The 6,000-nt window shown below is 43.2% G+C and overlaps 1 long non-coding RNA gene across 3 annotated transcripts in view; it reads right to left on the bottom strand.

The window, feature by feature from the left end:
• Positions 1–1,614: 1,614 nt before the first annotated feature.
• LOC142476778 (uncharacterized) overlaps positions 1,615–6,000 on the bottom strand; it is a 31,036-nt gene continuing 26,650 nt past the window's right edge. The window contains exons 14-15 of one of the 3 annotated variants that reach the window (XR_012791976.1): positions 3,908–4,017; positions 1,615–2,536 (exon numbers count right to left, since the gene is read on the bottom strand). This is a non-coding gene — a long non-coding RNA (uncharacterized LOC142476778). The remainder of the gene's footprint in view (positions 2,537–3,907; positions 4,018–6,000) is intronic. The other 2 variants (XR_012791977.1, XR_012791975.1) reach the window with 2 other exon arrangements.

Here is a 6,000-nt window from a genome sequence, read left to right as displayed (position 1 = left end):
TTCCCATAAACTTCAATGGCAGAAAACCCCCATTGACTTCAATGGCGGCGATTTACCATTGAAAGTCTATGGCGGAGCTGCCCGTTGTTTTCAATGGGGATTTAGTGAAAAGCTGAGATTTCTTTTTCAATGGAGATTTTTGTATTAAAATGATTTAATGTGCATTGGTGTAACTTCGGTTTCTTAGGTCGTAGCAAGTCGCTTTTTGGACCATATGGTGTCCCAGTTCTGGCAATGCGAACTGGGAAGTTTGGACCTGCTAAACCTAACGGAACCGGATATTTTAATACGTTTATGTTTTATGCTTAATAGTGTATCTTAAGGTATGGACAAAGACCCAGAAGAGATTCTTTTGGGCCATAAGGTAGCAGATGGCCCTGGGGACGCCGCTATGTCTAGGATTTAAGTGCTGTTCAAAGAGTTTTATCACCCTCACTGTTTATCCGAAGCCCAAACCAGGGCAGGTCTTAAGTGTTCCAGTTAACACCTTTCAACAAAGGTTTTCCTGCCAGAACTCCAAATGGTAGACTGTCTGGCATTCCTGACGTAAATGTGGGGCTTCAGAAATGAGACCCCCAGAGTTCTACTGCGCATGTGCCAACTAGCAGGGGGGCATGGGTCAGAATGCTTTCCCACGTTAGTGAGTGGCTGGAGGTAATTGTAAACCAATCCCCTGTGCTTAAGGTTAAGAATAGAAGGAGAATGGTTTATAAACTGCTGTCCACCCATATATCCTTTGTCTTCGTTTGCTGATATGGTTACCTGATATCACCTGAATGATTTCCTCACTGCTGAAAGAAATGCTACATCATACTTCTCATTCCCCAACCCTTAAGTAAGTGTACTTCTTGTTCGTTACTGTATTATCTGTTGTGTTCACCTATATTCTAAGGAATAAATACAGGCGTTCAGTTCAAACCCAATTATTTTTGTGTAATATTAATAAGCCTGTGGAAGCTATCGTCACAAGGAGGTATTATAGTGTGTATTGTGGGGAGAATTAGTGTGTGTGTTGTTTGGGAGTGATATTCGGGAGGATTGTGTGTGCAGAAGGAAGAATGAGTGAGGGGAGGAGTAAGGGAGCAGGATTGAATGAGAGGGGGTCATTGAGTGATAGCGGGGAGGGGAGGGAAGAGTGAGGAGAGTGGGTGTAGGAGGGAGCAGTGCAAGAGACCGTCGGGGGCAGAATACATGGTGAGAAGGGAGGCTGCCTAGAAGCATAAAAATCTACTTCACCACTGTTCTGTACTCTCTTCAATACTCTGTGTTACAGATCTCTCTGGCAAGAAATGGGGTCCAATGGCAAAGACTGCTCTAAATAAGATAGTATAAATGAACACAGAGAGAAATTCCAAAGAGTAACCCAAGAAAATACAAGTGAAATCTAATCGTAAGGTAATTAGTCCCATTAAGTGAAATACATAAAGGAATAGTCCATAAAAAAGCACAAAGGAAAAAAATAGGAGTACTTTATTGTGATGTTACATTTCAGAGAATATAAAATTATAGGAAAACAATTCCACTTTGTTCAGAAAACCAGAAAGTCTTGGTCCCAGGTGGACTGAATTTTTATTGCAAATAAGTTCCTTAATACACAAGTAAAGAATATAGTTACTTATTCTATTCTCTACTGTAAGACGTGCCACATTGCCCAATATTTGGGTACAGTGCCCAGATTGTGACCATGCACTACAGAGGTGAGATTCCCCCAACTCCAATTTGCTACACACTCCAAGAGAGATTATTGTGATCAGAGGTGGAATGAGAGGGGTGAGAAGGGTCGCTGCCCAGGGAGTAGCCTGACAGGGGGTACAGAAATCTCTTTTGGTGCATATATTGCGGAGCTGCATTGATTGACTTGTCAATCAGCTCTGCTGCCTATCCCATTGACATCATGATCCGGCACTGTGATCAGCTGCAGCGCTGACCCAGGTGTGTTAGTGCAGCACTTTACAGGGAGGGAACAGAGGTTGTGGATGACAGATGCTGGGGATAGGCCATGAGTACGGGCCAGAGTAAGGTGGAGACTTTCTGTACTCTGCATACAGGACACTGCATGCATGACAGTGTCTGTGTGTGTGTGTGTGTGTGTGTGTATTCCAAGTGTCAGTGTGCATAAGTAAGTGTGCTCTGTAAGTATGCCTGTGTGGCAGGTATAGGGGGGTGGTTCAGCTGGAGGAACTTATCCAGGCACAAAAGCACATAGATGCCCCAGATTATACCACCCCAAATGCTGATAATATCCTGCTGCACTTTACAGAAGATGATGCAGATGTCAGTGGGTGGTGGGTTCATTAAATCCATCCATCATATCATAGCCACACTGTGCATATGATGTACTGAATCAATCACAGGAAGACATCTCCATGGTAGGGGTAGAAGTTAACAGAATATGTCCAGCACTGTGGTGTGTAGCCCATAAATAATAATTGTGCACATTACAGAACATACTTGCAACTGCAAGATCATTTTGCTGCTTGTAGTGTTTGCTCTTGTCCTGTGCAGTGTTGTCGTAGATCCGTCTCTTCAGTGTTCACTGCAATAAAAGTAAGACATTGCATTAATATTACAGAAGTTTGGGAGCTGAAATCCCACTATGCTGCAGACATTTTCCCTTTGCATAAGATTCTTGAGATTATATCTCAATGATGATCAATAACAACTACATCATAACACAGCCGCTCAATACAAAATATGTATTTGCTATCAATGGTCATGGAGGCCAAACGTCACACAATGTACAGATATACTGCTGCGGCCGAGTTTATTCGAGCATTTGCCCGTTCTTGGCCGCAGCAGTAACCTGGCGCGCGCCGGAGGGTGCCGGGCGCACGCCGAAGCAGCGGAGGAGCGCCCTCCGATCGGGGCTTTCTCCCTTCCGCTGCCGGGTCCGTCGGGTCCCCCGGAACCCCCTGCCGCTGTCCCCCACATCGCGGGACACCAGTGCTCCCTCGGGGAGCCCTGGACGCGCGTGCAGGGGGCGCAGGCACCCGATGACGCGTGACCGTGCATCGGTGATGCGCGGCACGCTGAGGGAGTGCGGCTAGCACGCCGGGGCATCCCCCGGCTTGCGGTGCTAGCCGTGCTTCAATAAAACGTGTCGGTAGTGTAGCAAGGATTATTTCTTCCTCTGGTGCATTATGATGGGATGTGTTGTAAGATTCTGCATTATTAGCATCACTGAATCTTTTGGAAACTGAGTAATATTCTATGTTTTAATGCAATATTATGGATGATCAGCCGGTAAAATAAAGCTTACTGTATCTGTAGCCATGCTCTACCCATGATGTGCTGAATCAATGACTGCAGAGTGATTCAGAGTGGTAAACATGACTGGAACTCATCTCTGAATAGAGGACAGAACAGCAGTGCAGAGTAGGAGGTGAATGTATCTCAAATGGAAGACTTAGTAGCTGTGTGGGGAGTAGACAGTACAGACTGATCAAATAAATAGTTAAAGGAGTATCTTCAACATTACTTGGCTTTGTTATCAACATTGAAGTTTCTCTTGTTTTTTCTGTTCTTTAAATCACTACTACTGATGCCATGTGTAACCTGTACTGAGAGATATACTCTACTGGCCTAGATGAAACCATATGATGCAAACAGGATTCATCCCACTCCAGATTCATATGATTGCACCACTTCAACCTTTAATAAAACACATAGAACTACAGCAGTGCGCTACTGCACATGTTCTTGTTATGAATGGTAGTAGATGTGGTCCTTGGGTCAATACTTCATACAGCAGCCACACTCTACTCATGATGTATTGAATCAACAAAAACCTGCATGGTACAGATCACAGGAAGGGTAGAGTAGAGGGGAATATGTCCAATGCGAAACCCTTAGCAGCTGGATTGTGTGGAGTCAACAAAACGACAAATACTAAATGAGAAATATACACATTGCTTATCTGTCTCTGTGTAGTCATTTTTCTCCTCTTCAACTGTCTTTCAAAATTTCTCTTCTGACAGAAAAGAAACACATGGCTTCAATATTCACTGTTCTTCCCTCCTGAAATAAAAGTTAAGCATTGCATGGTTATGATCATACATACAATGAACCTTGCGCCAAACCATGTGATCCAAAGTAAATCCACCTCCCTCCCATAGCTGTGTTCCTTCTAGAGCTTCTACCACACAAGTCATTAATGTTCTTGACACTGTACTGCAGTCACAGTCTGCACACAAAGTACTGAATCAATTACATCACACTGAAAAGGCAGTCTACATGATGCAATAGTTAACCATAATAACTCTGTCATGCAAATGACAGGAAAACCTATATGTATATCATTAGGGGAGAGGGGAAAAATAATTAAAAAATAAGTGCGAAAAATAAAAACAGATTATAGGAAAGTAAATCCTTGCCCTGGGAACTTTACAATCTAATAGAAATGTTAGAAGACTTAAAGAGAGGCAGCAGTTGGGGGAAGAAGTGCAGTAGATGACAATGCTTGTCCTTAATGGTGGGTACAATTAGTAGAAAGCACATCTTGGGAACAATAGTTGTTAGCAGTGACTGTGGGTGTGGGACAGTAGCCACGAGTCAAAGTTTTTTAAATGCTTGATTTAAGTCGTGAATTTTAAGATTGGTCTTACATGTGGGTGGAAGAGGTTATGTTGGCATATACTGAGTGTGAGGAAGTTTCACATGTACGGTGCAGTGATGGAAAATGGTTTCAGGCAAGTGAGAGAACAGTAGAGGTGAAAGAAGTTTACAGGAGACAGTTATGGTTATAGTGCAAGAGACAAGCAAGGGCATAACGAGAGATCAAAGATGATATGCAAGAAGGAGCAGATTAATGGAGAGCCTTAACAAAAAGGTAAGGAGGAGAACTTTGTAGGTGATACAAAAACTTGATGGGATGCCAGGACAGGGATTTAAGGAGATGAGCAGAGACTGTTGTGGGAGAAAGTGAGATAATTCAAGCAGCAGAGTTTTGCATAGGAGAAAGTTGTGAAGCATGGAGGCCTGTTAGTAGTATGTTAAAATAACCTATAGGATAACAGTATACATTGGAGTTTTAGCAGTAGGTTGAGAGGGGAAAGGGAAGATCTTGGCAATATTACAGAGAAAGAGGCAACACATTTTACCCATAGCCGTGCATGTGAATGGAGATGGAATTGAAGAGCCAAATGTTACTCCTATGCAACATGTTTGATGACAAGATAGATGGTAGTACTGTTTACTGTGATGGAGAAAGGGGATAATATGAGCCCAGTGTTAGACATTAAGTTTAAGGCAGTGGAGTGCCATCCATGAGCATATAGCCAGGAGACAACCCAAGAGTAGGGACTGGATTGCAGGAGTGAGAACAGGGGTGGATAGATTTGTGTGTGTATCATCCGCATAGAGATTATATCTAAGGCCAAAAGCATTGATGAAGTCACCAAATGATAGTATGTAGAGAGAAAGAGAGATCTCAGAACAGAGCCCTGATGTATACCCACAGACAGATCAATAGAAGACGAAGACATGTTAGCAACAGAGATGGAGAATGTGTGACAGGAAAGTTATGATGAAAACCAGGATAGAACTTTGTTACTGATACCAAGAGAGAGTTTAGAATATGAAGGAGGAGAGTGATTGAGAGCATCAAACGCAGCCGATAGATCAAGTCGGATTAGTAGGGAAAAACCTTGGGAATTAGCTTTAAGCACAGTCTGTAGAACGTGCTGTACGAAAGGCAGGTTGTAAAGGATCCAGGAGGGCATGTGATTTAAGAATGTTGACACTAGCAATTAGAAGGCAAACAGCATGAGGGATACAGAGCGGTAGTTAGTAAGGCACATAGGGTGTAGTTTGTTTCTGACAAAAGGGTGACCGCTACAGGCTTAAAGTAAGAGGGCAAAAATCCAGAGAATAGGGAGAAATTGAAGATGTGGGTGAGAGTGGGGACTAAGAGATGCAGTAAGGTGTGAGGGGATACGATCTAGAGGGCATGTGGTAGAGGGAGAATAGAAGATGATTAGCTTCCAGCTCTGTAAGAGAAGA

This window comes from Ascaphus truei, unplaced genomic scaffold (assembly GCF_040206685.1).
Source record: "Ascaphus truei isolate aAscTru1 unplaced genomic scaffold, aAscTru1.hap1 HAP1_SCAFFOLD_1728, whole genome shotgun sequence".
NCBI classification, from domain to species: domain Eukaryota; kingdom Metazoa; phylum Chordata; class Amphibia; order Anura; family Ascaphidae; genus Ascaphus; species Ascaphus truei.
This window is presented reverse-complemented; position numbering and strand designations above follow the sequence as displayed.